Source organism: Artibeus jamaicensis, unplaced genomic scaffold (assembly GCF_021234435.1).
Source record: "Artibeus jamaicensis isolate MK-2021 breed Jamaican fruit bat unplaced genomic scaffold, CSHL_Jam_final contig_402, whole genome shotgun sequence".
Taxonomy (NCBI): domain Eukaryota; kingdom Metazoa; phylum Chordata; class Mammalia; order Chiroptera; family Phyllostomidae; genus Artibeus; species Artibeus jamaicensis.
Genome location: NW_026521818.1, coordinates 3,491,553 through 3,511,710, shown reverse-complemented (window position 1 = coordinate 3,511,710; position 20,158 = coordinate 3,491,553). Strand labels below are relative to the sequence as shown.

The 20,158-nt window shown below is 37.5% G+C and overlaps 1 protein-coding gene across 3 annotated transcripts in view; it reads right to left on the bottom strand.

The window, feature by feature from the left end:
* The window catches only part of FER (FER tyrosine kinase), a 411,880-nt gene that overhangs the window by 378,622 nt on the left and 13,100 nt on the right, over positions 1–20,158 (bottom strand). For 2 of the 3 annotated variants that reach the window (XM_037138616.2, XM_037138612.2), the window contains exon 2: positions 11,376–11,521. The exons of the other annotated variant lie outside the window; for it this stretch is intronic. The gene's annotated coding sequence lies outside the window, so the exon portion shown is untranslated. The remainder of the gene's footprint in view (positions 1–11,375; positions 11,522–20,158) is intronic. 3 annotated transcript variants of the gene reach the window in all.

The window sequence follows — 20,158 nt, the reverse complement described above, 5'->3', positions numbered from 1 at the left end:
CAGACATTGGATGACCCACCCCAGGCCTTGAATTAATGAAAAGCCAGCAAGGAAGAGCAGCAAGGACCATCCCAGACATGGCCAAGCCTGAAAGGAACAGCCACAGATTGTAGATCACTTGTAGGTTTGAGTAGGCTGCATAGAGCTAAACGAGTCAGGCGTCTGACAGTGCCAGAGTCAGATCCAGAAGAAGAGGCCCTACAAACAACCACTGGACTCTGCTGAGATGAATATCACCTTGTTCTTTTTCACTGTGTCCATGTTTTTTCTTTGGCAAAGCTTTTCAACATTTTTCTTTTCCTTCAATTTTATCCCTATTCATTTACTACCTTTTTTTATTTTGAATCTCATATTTTTCTCTTCCCTCCATACTTCATATTTCCTTCTTCCCACCCTCTCTTATGTTCTTATTTTCATTTTAAAATATATTTTTCTCCTTTCTTTGTCTAATTTCTGCTCCTTACTCCTATTATTTCTCCTCCCTCTATGCTCTCAAAAACATTTTTCTTTACTTTAGTCATCTCATAGTCTTTTTCTCTTCCTTATAATAATCATGTTCTTTACACCTTTATTAATCTTTGCTCATTTGTCAATGATATTTATTTCGTAGTTAATTACTCTTCAATTTTGTTTCTATTTGTTCAATAGTTTTTTATGTCAAATCTCACATTCTACTCTTCCCTTGTCTTACTCCATTTTCCTTCTTCTTTTCCTTCCTTACATTGTTTTAATTTTATTTTTTTCCTTTCTTTGCCTTGTTTCTATGCCTTACTCTGGTTGTTTCTCTTCCCTGCACTGCTCAAATGCATTCTTCTTTCCTTTGGTGATCTCATATTGTTTCTTCTACCTTATAATACTCTTATTCTCTTTCTACCTTTGATGACTTTTCCTCATTTGTCATTGATATTGCTGTGGCTGTTGCTTTTCATCAATTTTGTTCCTTTTTTTCACAACTTTTTCTTTTTTTTAATTATTTCAAGCCTCATATTTTACTCTTCCCTTTTCTTACTTCATTTTGTTTTCTTACTTCCCTTTCTTATTTACATTTCAGACTTTGTTTTTTCCTTTTCTTCACTTTGTTTCTATTCCCTGCTCTTATTATTTCTCCTCCCTTTAATCCTCTCAAATTCATTTTTGTTTTCCTTTAGTCATCTCAGATTCTTTTTTACCTTTTGTATAATGTTCTTATTCACTTTGCACTTTTATTAATCTATGCTCACTTGTCATTGATATAACTGCTGTTGCACGGGGGCTATTTTTGCTGGTGTGGATTTTGTTTTGCTCTGTCAGCACCTGTACAACAACAACATAAGAGATTAAGGAAACTGTACCAATGAGTCCCAGAGGACTCCTACCACTGAAGACCACTGCACAAAGACAGGGAGTCAATGAAAACCAATTTAATATGTAGAAACAAACAAAAAGAATCACCTAAAATGAGGGGTCAAAGAAAGAACCCACAACTGAATGGAAATGAGAAATCTCCAGAAAAAGAGATAAATGACATTGAGGCAAGCAATTTATGACACATACAGTTCAAAGTAGTGGTTATAAGGACGCTCAAGAAACTAAATGAAAACTATAAGAAACATAGAGGGAACTGCATCAGCATTAAATAGGATAGAAACTATGAATAAGAACTAGGTAGAAATGAAGAATACAATATCTGAGATGAAGAATACACTAAAAGAAATAAACACAGGCTAGACAAAGCAGAAAAACAAATCAGCAAGTTGGAAGACAAGACAGTAAAACACACAGTAAAAACACTAAAAAAGACTCCAAAAGAGTGAAGATAGTTTAAGGGACCTTTGGAACAATGTGAAATGTAACAATAGTTGCACCATAGGAGTAGCAGAAAGAGAAGAAAATGAGAAAGAGATAGAAAACCTGTTTGAAAAATAATGACAATAAACTTCCCTAACTTGGTAAGGTAAAAAGTCACGCAAGTTCATGAAGCACAGAGGGTACCAATAAACATAAATCTAAAGAGGCCCAGTCCAAGAAAAATCACAATTAAAATGGCAAAATTTAAAGACAAAGAGAGAATCTTAAAGGCAGCAAGGGGGAAACATCTAGTAACATACTAGGGAGCTCCAGTAAGGCTTTCAGCTGATTTTTCAACAGATACACTACAAGGCAGATGGAGCTGGCATGAAATATTTCAAGTAATGAAAAGCATAAACCTGCAACCAAGACTACTCTCTCCAACAAAGCTCTCTTTCAAAATAACAAGCTTTACAGACAAACAAAAGCTAAAAGGGTACACCAGACAAGGATTACAAGAGATGCTAAAGAGACTACTTTAAGAAGAAAAAGGAATTGAGAGGGAGAGGAAACAGCTAAAAATGGCAATGAACAAATACTTATCAATAGTAACCTTAAATGAAAATGGATTACATGCTCAATCAAAACACACAGGATACCTGAATGGATAAAAATATATTACCTGCACATATGATGTCTAAAGGCCCATCTCAAACAAAAGATACACACAGGCTGAAAGTGAAGGGATAGAAAGAAACATTCCATGCAAATGGACATTAAAAGAAGCTCAGGTAGCAATACTTATATCAGACAAAACAGACTTAAAAACAAAAGCAGGAGACTTACAAAGTCACAGCATAATACTTACGGGAGCCAACAAGAGGATATAAGTCTTTTAAAAGTATATGAACCCAATATAAAGGCACCTAAATATATAAAGAAATTTGGAAGACTTTAAGAAAGAGATACACAGCGATACAATCATTTTAGGGAATTGTAATACCCCATGTCAACAGTATAAATATCTTCCAAACAAAAAAACATCTTCTAGAGTTGCTTTAAAAGTCACTCTAGATGAAATGGACTTAATTGAGTTTTATAGAACATTTCAAGCCAAAGAAGCAAAATGTTCATTCTTCTGAAATACACATGAACGCTTTCAAAAATAAACCACATAGCTGAACACTAAACAAGCCTTAACAAATTCAAGAAAACTGAAATCATATGAAGCATCTTTTCAGATACCAATTGCCTGAAAGTAGAAGTCAACCTCAAGGAAAAAACTCAAAAACATTCAAATACAAAGAGGCTGAATGCCATGTTATTAAATAATGAATGGGTTAACAATGACATCAAGGAAGAAATCAAAAAGTTTCCGGAAACAAATAAAAATGAACAACACAATCCAAAACCTACGGGACATAGCTAAGACAGTCCTGTGCAGGAAGTCCGTAGCAATCCAGGCTACTTAAAAAAGATAGAAAAATCTCAAATAAACAACCTAACCCTACATCAAAAAGAACTACAGAAACAACAACAAACAAAGGCCAGGGTGAGCAGAAGGAAGAAAATAATCAAGATCAGAGCAGAATTAAATGACATAGAGACTTAAAAAAGAAAAAGACAATTCAAAGGATCAATGAATCCAGAAACTGGTTCTTTGAAAGATAAACAAAATTGACAAACTATTAACCAGACTCATCAAGAAAAATAAAGAGAGAGGATCCAAATAAATCAGAAATGAAAGAGGAGAAATAATAACCAATACCATAAAATGAATACAAAGGATTGTAAGAAATTACTAGGAACACCTATATGCCAAGAAATTGGACAACCTGGGTGAAACGCATAAATTTCTTGAAACATACAATCTTCCAAAACTGAATCAGTAAGTAACAAAAACCTGAACAGAATTTAACAACTTGCAAAGGTGAAGCAGTAATCAAAAAACTCCCAGCACACAAAAGCCTTGGACCAGGTAGTTTCATTGGTAAATTTTAAAAAACATTTAAAGAAGAACTAACACCTACTGTTCTCAAACTATTCCAAAAATTTCAAGAAGACAGAAGACTCCCAAACTCTTTTTACAAAGCCAGTATTATTTTAATTCCAAAACCAGATAAAAACACAACAAAGAAAGGAAATTATAGGCCAATATCCATGATGAGAACAGATGCTAAAATCCTCAACAAAATACTAGCACTGGATCCAACAATATATTAAAAAGAATATGCACCATGAACAAGTGGTATTTACCCCAGGGATGCAAGAATGATATATTTGCAAATCAATAAACATAATAAATCACATACACAACTAAAAATGTAACATAAAAATCATATGATGATATCAATAGATGCTGAAAAATCACTTGATAAAATCCAGTACCCATTCATGATAAAAACACTCAGCAAAGTGGAAACAGAGAAGCATATGTCAACATAATAATGGTCATATATGAGAAATCTACATCATATTCAATGGGAAAAACTAAAAGTGTTTCCCTTAAGATCAAGACCAAGACAAGAGGGTTCACTTGCACCACTCTTTCAAGAGAGTACTGGAAGCTCTAGCCACAGCAATCAGACAAGAAAATACAAAAGGCATCCAAATATGAAAAGGAGAAAGTAAAACAGTCATTATTTTCAGACAACATAATAATGTACAAAGAAAACCCTAGACTCGACCAAAAACTACTCAATCTAATAAGTGAATTTGGCAAAAGAGTATACAAAATCAACATTAAGAAATCATTTTTGTACACCAACAATGATCAGAAAGAGAAACTAAGAAGAAAAATCCTATTTACTATCGCAATAAAAAAAAAGTACCTGGGAATAAATTTAACCAAGGAGATGAAAGATCTGTAATAACACTGAAGAAAGAAATTAAGGAAAATACAAATAAATGCAAACATATACTCTGTTCATAGACTAGAAGAATTAACATCATCAGCCTCTGGGACAACTTCAAGCTTTAAAACACTTGCATCATAAAGGTGAAAGGAGGAGAAGAGAAAGAGGCAGAAATTAGAAATCTATTTGAAAAAATAATATTCTTTAACCCCTAATTTGGTTAAGGAAATAGACATGCAAGTCCAGAAAGCACAGAGAGTCCCAAACACCAAGACACATCATACTTAAAATGCCAAAGGTTAAAGATAAAGAGAAAATCTTAAAAGCAGCAAGAGAAAGCACAGAGTTACCTACAAAGGAGTCCCCATAAGACAGTCAGCGATTTCCCAAAAGAAACTTTGCAGGCTAGAAGGGATTGGAAAGAAATATTCAAAGTCATGAAAAGAAGGGACCTACATCCAAGATTTCTCTACCCATCATTTAGAGTAAAAGGGCATATAGAGAGTGCTCAGATAAGAAAAAAACTATAGGAGTTCATCATCACCAAACCATTAGTATATGAAATGTCAAAGGGATTTATTTCAGAAAAAGAAGATCCAAACTATGAACAAAAAATGGTAATAAATACATATCTATCAACAATTGAATCTTAAAAAAACACTAAGTGAACAAGAAGAAGAAAGACAGAATCTTGGATATAGAAACCATTTTGATGGTTCCAGACAGGATGGGGTGTCAGGGAATAGGTGAAGTGGTGAAGTGATAAGAAGTATAAATAGTTAACTAAAGAATAGCCATGGGGATGTAAAGTAGAGTATAGGAAATGTAGTAGCCAAAGAACTTATACACATAACCCATGGACATGAACAAGGTGTGGGGATTGCCTGAGAAAGTGGGAGAGGCTGACTTGAGGGGGAAAAAGAGCATAAAATTGGGATAATTGTAATAGCATTATCAACAAAATATAATAAAAATAAATAAGGGAGAGCATGGGCAAGGCGGCTTCAAATTCAATATAAAAGAAAAGCCAGAGACTTTCGGACAAGATGTAAGCATAGGTAGACATGCTTCACCTCCATGTGCATCCACAGAAAGAATTACAACCAGATCTCAAAACAAATAACATCCAGAACCATCAGAAAATCAAGCTGTATGGAAGTCCAACAACCAAGGATTTAAAGAAGCCACATTCAACCAGATGAGTAAGAGGGACTAAGTCGCAGAGATGGACAGAGAGGTAGTGTGGCATGGAGAGGCAGGGATGGTAGAATGAAATGGTCCCACATTCACATATGGTGGATAAATATCAGGAGGGATACCTGGGGAGACACTGATCCAAGCCCAAGTCTGGACTGCACAGCCCAGAGTTCCAGTACCAACAAGATAAATCTTCATTACCATTGGCTGTTAAAACCAGTGAGCGTTAGCACAGCAAAAGAAACTACCAGATTTTTGCCACTTAAAGGGCCCACATGGACTTAGAACATACACAGATCTACCTACTCTGGGATTCACTACCAGTGCAGCAACTGGGGGATTACCAATCACATACAAGAAGTGGGTGAAGTGATTGGAAATGGAACAAGTGCTGGAAAAACCTCCAGAAGCCGGGCAGCAGTACTGTCCCCTCTCAGAGTCCCGCCACCCCATATACCCACAGAGCCACAAAGCAGTGAAGCAGGTTGCCTGCCCTGGCAATTTCCTATGGCTCTGTCCCACACAATGTAGAGGTGCCTTTTCTACATATGCCACACTACTAAGCCAGGGAGTAAAAGCAGCTCTTCCTAATATATAGAAACAAACATTTTGTTTGAGTGAAACAAACACTGCTAATTTGAGGAGACAAAGAAATATGGCCCAGATGAAACAATGAAACAAATCCCAGGGGGGGAAAAAGAAACTAAATGAAACAAAGGTAGCCTACTTAGCAGATGCAGAGTTCAAAATACTGGTGATCAGGATGCTCAAAGAACTCATTGAGAGGAAAAAACATAAGGGAAGAAATGAAGGTTACACTAAGTGAAATAAAGATCACTCTCCAGGGAACTTACTTATAGTGGAGACGAAGCCAAGAATCAATAAAGTCAAAGATTTGGAACACAAGGAAGGAAAAAGCATTCAATCAAAACAGCAGGAAGGAATAAGAATTCAAATAAACAAGAACAGGCTTAGGAACCTCTAGGACATTTTTAAACATACCAATACCCAAATCATAGGGGTAACAGAAAGAGAAGAGGAAGAGCAAGAATTGAAGCCTATTTGAAAAAATAATGAAAGATAATGTCCCTAATTTGGTGAAGGAAATAGATATACAAGTCCAGGAGGCACAAAGGGTCCCAAACAAAATGGATACAAAGAGGACCACACCAAAACACATCATACTTAAAATGCCACAGGTTAAAGATAAAGAGAGAATCTTAAAAGCAGCAAGAGAAAAGCATTTCGTTACTTATAGTGGAATTCCCATAAAACTATGAGCTGATTTCTCAAAAGAAACTTTGCAGGAAAAGGGAATGGAAAAAGTATTCAAAGAGATGAAAAGCAAGGACCTACAACCTACATTACTCTATCCAGCAAAGCTGTCATTTAGAATGGAAGGGCAGACAAAGTGCTACCCAGACATGATAAACCTAAAGGAGTTCATCATCACCAAACCATTATTACACAAAATGTTAAAAGCACTTAGTTAAGATGAAGATCAAAACTATGAACATTAAAAAGGCAACAAATTCAAAATTAGCAGCAACTGAATCTAAAAAAGAAAAAAAAAACCCTAAGCAACAACCAGAACAGGAACAAAAGCATTGGTATGGAGATCATTTGGAGGGCTATCAGCTGGAAGACAGAGGAGGAGAATGGGAGAAATGGTGCAGGGATTAAGAAGCACAATTGGTAGGAGTCAAATAGGTGGATGTTATGAATAGCATAGGAAATGGACATGCCAAAGAACTTACACATATTACCCATGGACATGAAGTAAGAGGTGGGACTGCTGCAGGGAATGGCAGTACTGGGTGGAAGGCGCCAAAGGTGAAAAAATTGGGATAACTATCATCAATAAAATATACTTTTTTAACAGTATAGCTAATGGGAGACTTCCGCCAAGATGGAGGCATAGGTGGAAATGTTGTGCCTTCTCCCACAACCAAGTTTAAAAACAACAAAGTTTTAGCAACAAAAACACAGCCAAACCACAGAAAATTGAACTATACAAAAGTTTGAAAACAACGCACCTCTCAGCCAGACCGGTAAGAGGGGTGAAGCCAGCAGCGGAGTGGGGTCGGGCAGGAAAGGTCCACCAGATCAACCCACGCACACCACCCAGGTGCGCAGGCAGCCGTGGCCAGATCCCAGGTGTGGAGTAGCAACGGGCAGAACCACTGAGGGCACAAGGTGGCAGGCTGACCGAGGTCACACATTTGTGCGCAGACAAACCAGCGAAGGAGTGAGCAATGAGATGGACTGCGCAGGCCCCAGCAGCAGGAAGCAGCAGAGGGGACTGCTATTGCCCCCCTTTGACTCGCCCCCACGTACAGCATTACAACCCAGCAACCTGGGTGGCCCCACCGTGGTGAACACCTAAGGCTCCGCTCCTCCTACGTACAAGCACAAACACAGCAAAACATTATGGCTCAAGAACTCAAAGCCCCAGAGCCCGTAACTCTAAGCTACCAAGAAATAGCCGAACTTTCAGATGCACAGTTCAAAACACTGGTGATTAGGATACTCACAGAACTGGTTGATTTTAGGCACAAATTAAAGGAACATATGAAGGCTAAACTAATTGAAATGAATGGAAATGCACAGGAAACCAATAGTAATGGAAAGGAAACTGGGAATCAAATCAAAGGAGTGGACCAGAAAGAGGGAAAAAATGACCAAACAGAAAAGGATGAAAAAACAAGAATTCAGAAAAATGAGGAGAGGCTTAGGAACCTCCAGGACATCTTTAAACACTCCAACATCCAAATTATAGGGGTACCAGAAGGGGAAGAGGAACAGCCATGAGTGGAAAACTTATTTGAACAAATAATAAAGGAGAACTTCCCCAATCTGGAAAAGGAAATAGACTTCCAGGAAATCCAGGAAGCTCAGAGAGTCCCAAAGAAGTTGGACCCAAGAAGGAACACACCAAGGCACATCACCATTACATTAGCCAAGATTAAAATGCAGGAGAGAATCCTAGAAGCAGCAAGAGATAAGGGGACAGTCACCTACAAAGGAGTTCCCATCAGACTGTCAGCAGATTTCTCAAAAGAGACTTTACAGGCAAGAAGGGGCTGGAAAGAGGTATTCCAAGTCATGAAATCCAAAGACCTACAACCAAGATTACTCTATCCAGCAAAGCTTTCATTTAGAATGGAAGGACAGATAAAGTGCTTCTCAGATAAGATCAAATTCAAGGAGTTCATCATCACCAAGCCCTTATTATATAAAATGTTAAAGAGACTTATCTAAGTAAAAGAAGATAAAAAATATGAACAGTGAAAGGACAGCAAACTCAGTTATTAACAACCACACCTAAAACAAAAGCAAACTAAGAGGACAGCTAGATCAGGAGCAGAACCATAGAAATGAAGATCACATGGAGGGTTAGCAACAGGGGAGTGGGAGAAGGAAAGGGGGGAGAAAGTAGAGAGAATAAGTAGCATAGACGGTAGGTAGAAAATAGATAGGGGGGAGGACAAGAATAGTAGGGGAAATACAGAATCTAAAGAACTTGAGACACGTGGTCATAAACTAAAGGGAGGGATGGTGGGGGAGAGGGTGTGCAGGGTGGAGGAGAATGAAGGGGGGAATAGAACAACTGTAATGGCATAATCCATAAATATATATTTTAAAAAGTATAGCTAATTATTTTCATTCCAGAAAATTCTGAAGTGAAATGAAATTAAATTTATTATTAAGTGTCATATAAAGTAAATTTTAGGGAGAAAAGCAAAAGAAAGTATTAATTAGTACACAGTAGAAATTTGCCAGCTGTTTTCATTGCCAATACTAACATTATTTCTAGCACTATAATAAATTTCCCTTTTGGTAAAATAACCATTCCTTGACATAATGGATGAGAGAGTTGTCTAAAAGGTTTCTGTACATAATGTCAGCATACCCAGTAGCTCAAAGTCCACAAATCTTGGAGTTCTTTCAGTATGATCTCTCTTTCCACATCCAAACTATCCAAGAGTCTCATAAATCCTGACTCAGAAAAGTACATCTCAAATCCATCTATCTCTTTTTTGTTGCTATACCCTATGAGGCCACCACTATCTTTCACCCCGGCTCCTAAAACTGCCTACTTTCTCTTTCACCCTCAGACAATCCATTCCTTACACAGCAGCTAATATTATTTAGAATAAAGTATAAACCTCCTGCCAAACCCTTCAAAGCACTGCGTAGTTCTATAACCTTTTCCCACACTCACCTCTGCATCTCTACGTCAGCCACACTGTGACTTTTCCTGTCCCTCAAACTCACCAAGCTCTTTTCTCCTTCAAAGTCATTGTACCCACTATTTCTTCCTTTTATTTTCCCTCAGTTTTATTGAAATACTATTGACATATAACAGATGGAAGTTTAGGTGTACAAAGTAATGACTGAACACACATATATACATTACAAAATGATTACCACCATAAGGTTTACGATTGTGTATATGTGGTGATAACATTTAAGATCTGTAAGATCTATTCTATAAACAACTTTCAAGTGTATATTATAATAGTACTATTGTTTAATTATAGTCACCAGGCTATGCATTATATCCCCAAATGTTATTTATCTTACAGCTGGTAGTCTGTTCCCCTTGACCAGCCTCTCCCCATTTACTCCATTCTCCAGCCCCTGGCAACAAGCATTTAACTTCCTATTTCTCTCAATTTAGTATTTTAAGATTTCACATGTAAGTGAAAACATACAGTATCTGTCTTTCTCTTGTTTAATTTATTTCACCTACCATCCCTTTTAATGAGAATGCTTTCCCCACCAAAAATACCACACATGCACATACACACCCCACCCACTATTAAAATAGCTCCTTCATAGGACTCATATTAACCACTAACTCTTAGAAGAGCTTTTTGTAACCACCTCTCTAAAACAGCTCCTTATCACCAAATTACTTGCTTTTTTGCTTTCCTTAACAAAATTTATCACCATTTATAATTATTTTGCCAGTTTATTTTTAAACCTGTCCCCCCTTTACAATAAGCTATAAGAACAGGATATCGACTTTATTTGTCATTATATTCCAAAAAGCAGCAAACTGTCTGATACTTAATAGAAGCCTATCGATACACATCAAACAAATGAATGAAATAGTAAATGAATATACAACTGTATTAGAAAATGGGACTAATAACACTACTAATAGAAATACATAAACCAGGAAAAGGAGCAAGTGTTTAAGAAAAAAACTAAGGTATTTGAGTTTAGTGCCAGGCAGCTGAAAATAAAGGACTGATGGACACATCAGCTGCAAAAGACATATAGATTGAGATTCTGCTGATTACAAGTGTTAATTAAAAATAATAATGATGATTACATCACAAATGATAGAGAATTCAGTTAGATAAATAACAGATATAAAATTATTATAGCCTGCCTAGATAGGAGAGTAACGTAAATAGTACAACATCAGGACAAACTAAAACTTTCAAAAGAAAAAGTAATTATGTTAATAATTACTTACTAATATAAAAATAACTGCTTTATTTTTATTTTAGTAATTTACTAAGAAGAGTAATGTAATCCTACCTTCCTACTATTCATTGCTGATCATATCTTAGCTAAAGCAACAGGTCCATGTTGAGGGATTATACACCAGGGATGAGGAAGACACTTGATAAAATTTTCAATGAAGTCTCACAGGTATGATCACAGGTCTAGCCAGAAAACAGGAGCTACAAGAAGAAATTCAAAGAGTCAGAACTGTACACTACAAAAAAATTAATAAAAAAGGCTCAACTGGAAGTCAAATGTGGTATTTTCTCCCATTCACCACATTAAGAATAAGCATGCTATACTTACTTAACTTTATCCCCTGCTTACTCTCTCCCTTCTCTTCCCACAAATTTCCCAATGAGAAATGTATCTTACCTTCTCTTCTAAACTATTTCCTGAGTTGTGAATAGGTAAGTCATGCTTTTTTCCATGTTCATAGCATAAAACTAATTTCAAGTTTGAAGCACATCAGAAGAAGCAACTACACATGTTAAAATATTACGGCCTGAAGAAGTAACTAACTATGTGAGAAAACTTTTGCAGAAGCTGGGAAGGTTTGAGAAGGATTCTCCTGGCACACACATACTTTCTCTAACAGTATGCCAAAGTATGACCTTTGCATCGGCTATTCTCTCAACCCCTGAAACTAGAATTCCTAAGATGTTTCTTGGTCCTGGGCTCTCTTATCACTGATGTCAATAGAAGTATATGCAGTTTACAGACCTCTCCCAGTTTTTCATTTTCTGCCTCACACCCTCATATTTCTAATCCCAACTTCTTGGTTTATACTCAGTTCACCCCTTCTTTCAAGCTCCTAATTTTTATTTCCCTATTCTTTTTCGTGTCATTTCTCTTACTTCCTTAAATTTCATACAAATCAGAGGACATTTCATTGATGTTACCAGTAAGATTAATCCTTTCCTTCTGGTCAGTAAACTGACCAAACATGAAAATATCTCCCAATTCTCCTATTCTTTTATGCTTTTTACCCATTTTCAAAGGGTTCCTCCTTTGCCCCACTTCCCCCAGACCAGCATTTTATCCTCTTCTAAATTCAGCAAGTTTCTCAATGCTAGATATAATTAAAGTGTTATTATATCCCCCTACTTCCTCTGAGCTCTGACATGATTGAAGACAGAGACTGTTATCTTAATATAGCAGCATCCTACACAATACCTGGAACACTGCAGCTACCAAACAAGTGATTACTGAACGAATAAAATTCCAAGGTGAAATGCAGTCTTCTCTGATTTGGTGTAAGGTAAAGCTTTGACAAGAATTTTTATATCACTCTGAAGAAAAGAGCAGTTCCCACCTAGATGGAGGTGTAGGTAGAAACATTTCACCTCCTTGCACAACCAAAAGGAGGATAACAAGCAATCTAAATCAATAAACAACCAGAAGTGCCAGAAAATAAAACTGCATGGAACTCTGACAACCAAGGAATTAAAGAAACAGTCAACAAGACCAACCAGACCGGTAAGATGGGCAGACAGGCACACAGAGAGAATCCCAAGCAAGATGACAGACAGTGTGGTCAGGGCTGGCTGAACTCAAAATTGAGACTCAGAACTGACTGTGGACTACGGTGGGGTTGCCCCAGTGTGGTGGGGATTGCCACCGTGCAAGAAACTCCCAGTCTCACAGGAGGGTTTGTTGGAAAGTGGGCTAGAGCTGAACAGGCTAGCTGCATTGCTCCCTCTCTGGCCCTTCCCACACAGGCAGTGCTGCAGCACAGCAAGGAGGGTTGCCCAGCCCTGGCGAATACTTAAGGCCCCACCCCATTACAACTTAACAGGTGCCCAGAGACAAAGAAATAGGGCCAAAATCAAAGAACAGAGTAAAACTCTAGAAAGGGAGCTAAGTGATAAGTATGTAGCCAACCTACCTGATGGAGAATTTAAAGCCCTGATAATCAAAATGCTCCCAGAATGGATTGAGCTTGGTTGCAAAATGAAAGAGCAAATAAAAGATACCCAAAGTAAAATAAAGCAAAATATTTGGGGAACCAACAGTGATAGGAAGGAAACCGGGTCTCGAATCAATGATTTGGAACAAAAGGAAGAAATAATGATCCAACCAGAACAGAATGAAGAAACAAGAATTTAAAAAAGTGAAGAAAAGCTTAGGAACCTCTGGGACAACTTTAAATGTTCCAATACCCAAATTATAGGGGTTCCGGAAGGAGAAGAAATTGAAAACTTATTTGAACAAATAATGAAGAAAAACTTCCCCAATCCAGCAAAGGAAATAGACTTCCAGGAAATCCAGGAAGCCCAGAGAGTCCCAAAGAAGCTGGACTCAAAGAGGAACACAACAAGGCAAATCATCATTAAGTTACCCAAGATTAAAGATAAAAAGAGAATCTTAAAAACAGCAAGAGTAAAGGAGAGCATTACCTACAAAGGAGTTCCCATAAGACAGTCAGCTGATTTCTTTCAAAAGAAACCTTACAGGCAAGAAGGGGCTGGAAAGAAGTATTTCAAGTCATAAAAGGCGAGGACCTACATTCAAGATTACTATATCCAGCAAAGCTATCATTTAGAATGGAAGGGCAGATAAAGTGCTTCCCAGATAAGGTCAAGTTAAAGGAGTTCATCATCACCAAGCCACTATTATATGAAATGTTAAAGGGACCTAAGAAAAAAAAGATCAAAAACTATCAATAGTAAAATGACAACAAACTCACAACTATCAACAAAGGAACCTAAAAAAAAAAGCAATGGAAACAAAAACTAAGCAAACAACTGGAACAGGAACAGAATCAGAGAAATGGACATCCCACAGAGGGTTTTCAGTGGGGAGGGAGAGGGGAGGAACAGAAGGGAAAGGTACAGGGAAGAAGAAACATAATTGGTAGGCATAAAATAGATGGGGTTAGGTCAAAAATTGTACAGGAAACAGAGAATTCAAAGAACTTACAAGTACAACCCATGGGCATGAACTAAGGCAGAGGGAATGCTGGAGGGATGGAGGGTGCAGGGCAGAGGGGGAATAAAGAGGGACGAATTGGGAAACTGTAATAGCATAATCAATAAAACACACTTAAAAAGAATTTTGTATTAAATGATAATTCATGACTTAAAATATTTAAATTTGAAAACTAATCATGACTTATCTTTCATTCTGCATTCAACAGAGTATCTTCAATTGAACTCCCAGAAATAATACAGTAAAGAGTATTACTTCTAAAGATTTCCAAAGGAACAAAATATAGTAAGTGTATACCTAAATGTACACATTACATATGTTACCTAATCCTGCTCTAAAGACAGACCCCCCAGGCTCTGGCCAGGTAGTTCACCTAGTTAGAGTAGTCATTTCTGTACACCAAGGTTGCAGGTTCAATCCCCAGTAAGGTATGTACAAGAATCAACCAATGAATGCATAAATAAGTGGAACAATAAATCCATGCTTCTTTCTCTTTCTCTCTCATCCTTGCTCCCACTCTCCCTTCCAATCTCTCTCTAAAATCAATAAATATTTTTTTAAAGACAGACCCCCAAAATTACTGGACAATCCATTTAATTTGAAATTTTTAGCCCCCCTTCTCTATCAGCAAAGATAGTTGAAAGGTATATAGAATTCCATGTATTGATCCCTCACTGTGATAAAGAAACAGTTATTTTCAAAGGCCTAAAAACAAAATGACAGCATCAATAGGATCAAATAGAATCAAATAGGATTCCATGCCAACATTGAGCAGCATCAAGTGTCTTGTTCAAGAAGATAGCGTTCCCTTGTGTTATTAATGTATCACCTTCCAACCCAAGTCTCTTCTCTACATTATATTTTTCAAGGAAAAAGAAACAGTATTTTTTCTGCTTTATAATGAAATAATTGGGGTTAAAAATAAGTAACAACTTTCTTGGTAGAATCTCTAAATGGATCATTTTATTTGTTTAATCTACTATAAACCTATGATTTAAAATTCCTTGTATTACTTCAAAGGCATTATTATCCTTATCAAAACTCATCAAAGGTTTCTGTAGATGAATTAAAAATGTATAATAATGACTTTCTGGCGAACCTTAATCTTCCCCACCAACCTCCCCAACTACACAGGTAGCCATCTCTAACTCACACTCATAATCAAATATAGTTCCAATTCCTTAACTGTGCTTCTTCTCACAACTAGAACTAGAATGAAGCAAGGGGGGCACCTAGGGTGCAAAATTTATGGACACATTCACTCTTGGGGTCATGCAAGTGCCACTCTAAAAGTCTTATTTTGTGTCCTAGCATCTCTCATGCCTCAGCCTAATCCTGGTCCTACTTCTCTGTCCCACCAATACTCCTCTTACTTCTCTAATAAATAACAAACCACGATTTAATTCTAACAAACCAAAATTCTAAAATAAGGCAACAAATTTAAATATAATTTTGCATCCATTTAAAATCATGTTTTCAAGGAAAATCTCTTGTTCACAATGTGATGTTAGGTGAAAAATAGATGAGGCAAGAGTGCCTGTATACAATAAGATTTTTTTTCAAATGTGCATGAGTTTCATGGCATGTAAGTAATGGATCTGTTATTTTTCACTCCCTTTCTATTGGTGGCAGCATCTCAATTTTTTTCTGCTGACTACCCTTCTCTTCTTCTCAACCCACGTTGGGTGGCACTAATCATTACCACTTTCAAGTTCCTGGAATGGGCACAGAGTTCCTGTAATAGGTGCATGACCCACCCAGGTCTGTACAATCAGGATATTCCCTCCCCCAAGTGGTAGTTTAGGAATGGGTATGTAACCCAATAGTGCAACAGGGTGCAGCCAATAGGAGCACCCCAAACAGGGATTTGTAATGGGGTCCAGAAGAGCTTGGAGATGATTGGCTCCACACCACAGGGCCGCACCTGCCCGGAATGCTGGCAGCTGAGGCTGACTGTGGGAGGAGCCAGTAATGAGGCTGCAGAGGAAGATTGGCGCTGGGATTTAAACTCAGGCACTGCAGCCCTCTGGCGTCTTTTCGGGGACCACGAGGCTTGAGTGAGAGTCAGAACCACGAAGTTTTGGAAGTGCTCCCTTTTGCCACGTGGATGGTGCCGGGAGCCTGAATCACTGGACTTCTACTTCTTTCCTGAGATACAGTACCCTGGACTGGGCAGAGGGCAAAGGGAGGACTGTGTGCATTTGTCGGTATTCTAAAGATCTTTCGTCTGTGTAAGTTTTAAATAAATAATTCCTTTCCTTTTCACCAATTTCTGGCATTGAGAGACGTCTTTCTTCTGGCAATGGGCAAAGTGAACCTAGTACGGGGGAGGAACCCCCTGGAGAAAAAGGGGGGATCTTTTATATCGTTTGGCGCCCCTCCTGGTCTGTTCTGTAACAACAGGACTGACAAAACAATTCTGCAAGAACTACCCAGAAAGTTATCTTTCAGTTGAGGTTGCTAAAGTGAAAGAACATTAAGTATCTACTTGACAGTGAGCCAACCAGAGAAAAATAAATGCTAAGAGATGAAAAGAGATATGAAGAAAACAATGAAAACATTTTGCCCCTAGATTTAATCACACCTGACTTGAGGTGTGAATAGATATACTTGCTGAAATCTTAGAATGACTGTTGAGAAACAATTCTCTCTAGATTTCTCTTGTTGCTCCCCAATCAGAGCTTCCTGAGCAAAAGGTTCTATAAGGATATTTGCATGATAGACAGCCTTGGAAAGTAGAGACAGTGTCTCCCTACAGAGACCTCCAATGAGCTTTGGAGAAATAAAGCCCTCTCCTTCCCTGCCCTAGAAAACACTCACTTATATTCTTTTTTTTAACTTATGTTTATTTATATGTTTATTTATATTTACATATATTCCAGTATAAACCTGAATACTTTCCCTGTCTCCCCTGGAGAAATTTGCTTAATGAGTAATCTCTCTCCCTCTGCAGGGTATTCTCTTCCATCAGTGTTTCAGAATAAACAGTTACATGAGGCAGTACATTGTTTTTATATTTATTAATACATTCAACAAATATTCACTGAGAGTGTGATAAGCTATGTGCTATGCATTTTCCTACACAACAGACAAAAATTCCTGTCCTCATCGAGATTATATTCTAGAGAAAAGAAACAAAGTACAAAATAAGTGAAATGCCCAGTATTGAGTGGTGATAAGTGTTATAAAGAAAAAGAAATCAGGAAAAGGTAACAAGAAGTATGGAGGAAGTAAGAGATTTCAAATTTATTTTAGGTGATTAAAGACTCTACAGATTAAGTTATATTTGAGCAAGTACCTAAAAGAGACAAGGAAGTAGGTCATATGGATATCTGGAGAGGAACATTCCAGGCCAGGAGAACAGTAAGTGTAATAAAGCACCTACTTAAGAAAGAGAATGGAGGCCTGCAAGGAGTGAGTGGTAGAGACATAGAAAAATCCGAGTTCAGAGAAAGATCCTGCATGAGGAGGGCAGGACCACAACACTAGCACATCTGAAAGACTCTGAGCTTGTACTCTAAATTACATGGGAAATTACTGAAAGATTCTGAGCAAAGAAGTGACATGATCTCTTACTTTTCAAAAAGGGTGACACTAATATTCTGAGAGCAACAGTAGTAGCAATGAGACTTGTTAGGAGTTATGTAGGAGAGAAAAGGTGGTATGGAACCAGAATGACCCTAACAGAGGTGGTGAGCAAACTGGCATATTTCCGATATATTTTGAAGCCAATAGAATATTCTGAAAGATTATATGGGGGAAGTGAAAGAAAAAGAGTGGAGAATAACTTCAAGGTTTGAGATCTGAGCAAAAACAAGGAAAGTGTTACCACTTACAGAAATGGAAAGGATTAACTTTTTTAAACTGAGTTTCTATCAATGTCGTCCAAAAGAAGCCAAATGAATATAAAAATGTATGCCAAAATCAGGTAATACAAGTGACAGCCTAAAATGTAGAACTGAATCAATAATAGAAAGTGAAAGAATCTGGTATCTGGTATCCCTCTATTGCAGAGTGAAGAGTCAGGATTTTTTCAGAAGCAAATACAGCTGGTAAATTGCTAACTCTTATAAATCAGGCTATGTGTCCACTAAGGATAGAATTGTAGGCTACTCAGTGAAAATGTTAGAATGTTGGTATATTGCCTACTATGTAGTACTTTTCAGAGTTCTTTCAAAAAAGAGGCATACTTTGAGTGAAGTCTTAATAAAAGAAAAATCTTTTCAGTCTTTCATTACAAATCCAAGATGGCTGATATTGCAATTTACAAGGTTGAAAATCAGATATCCCTAAACTTAGGCCCTTAATCACACAAAAACAAAAAGTGAGAGAAGCCTAATGCTCCAGTCTCCTCCTCAAGCATTCTAGCAAAGAAGGTATTTACCCATCATAAAGAACAACCCACTATGACATAGCCCAGAGGCAGGGGCAAATGATCTGTGTTTGTTACCTCAAGAAGTTGCTCTGAATGGCCAATAGACAAAAGTCAAGAAGGAAATTGAAAAGACTAGGATTTACATGATTCCTCAACCTCAGTACTACAGATATTTTGAACTGGAAAACTCTTTGTTGTGGGGGGCTGTCATATGGGATGCCTAACAGTACTACTGTGGGGTCTACCTACTAGATGCCAGTATCATCTCCCTACTCAGCCCCAACCTTCCCAATGTGACAGCAAACATGTCTCCAGACATTGCCAAATGTCCCCTAAGGTATGAAATGCTCCCCGGTTGGAGAACCACTGGATTAGGGTGATGGTCCAAGTTGTTTAGAGACATATCAGGTAATGGTCAGATTCAAGGACTAGGACTTGGCCTTTGGATGCTTGGTAGAAGTTGATCAAATGCAAAGAAATAAAGTAAATAAATAAAAACTTAGTTTCTACAAGTTGTATTGCCTAAGAAATTCCCAACAAAGATTTGTACTGCTCAATTCCTAACATGGTTCCCAGGACCCCAACACTTCATCAACAGAACATGGACTACTGAAGTAGTGCAGTCCCCACTAAGAAAATCCTTCTCAGTACTTATCTTCCTGTGACCAGGAATAAAAAGAATAAAGATATTCCCAGGAAGAACCAGTGACAGCCACACTGGTTATTCAAAAATCTTATTCCACTGCCAGAGCAGAGTACTTGCCATCCCTGTCCAATACAATATGTATATATCGTGGACTAGAAAACTTTTGCAGGTTGCTTCTCCTTTTTCTCTTTTCTAATTGAGAGTTTTTACTGTCTTTAGGTTATTTTCCTTCTACCTCTGAACACTGGTTTTACTACAATTAGTTATGTTATTTAACCCTAAGTTCCTAGACGTTTGGCATATTTATTCAAGTAAAAGTGAAAGAATGACCCAGAGATCATGGACTTAAAGTTAGAAACAGCAATTAAACAAGTCTTTAAGTTGTCTCCCTTTGCTGGGGGGACAGGTGGTAAGTGCATTTAAAGTTGTAAGTAAAAGATTTGCACTATATTAAGTGAAGGCATTTTGTCAAGGGTACATATGTATGTAATAGAGGACATGTATATACATTGGGAGAATTATAGTGAATAGCTTTTGGTTATATTGCCCAGCATCCACTGTCCTTTCCCATGGTCACGGTACCTTCTTTTTCATTTAGTGACCCACCCACCCTGACTTCAAGTCCAAGTGGTTCAGACCATGTGGCTGACTACAGTTCCTATTCCCAGTTCCAATAGTTAGCACCTGGTCCAGATCTGATCTATCATCTGTTATCTCCTTGACCACAGAACCAAGGATGGAAATATGACACAATTTATTTAATGAGATATAATCCTGGGACCAATGGTAAAACTATGGATAAGAGAAGCTCTTTTTATGTTCGACTTGCTAAACTGAAAGAATGTAAACCTAAAACAATCAGAG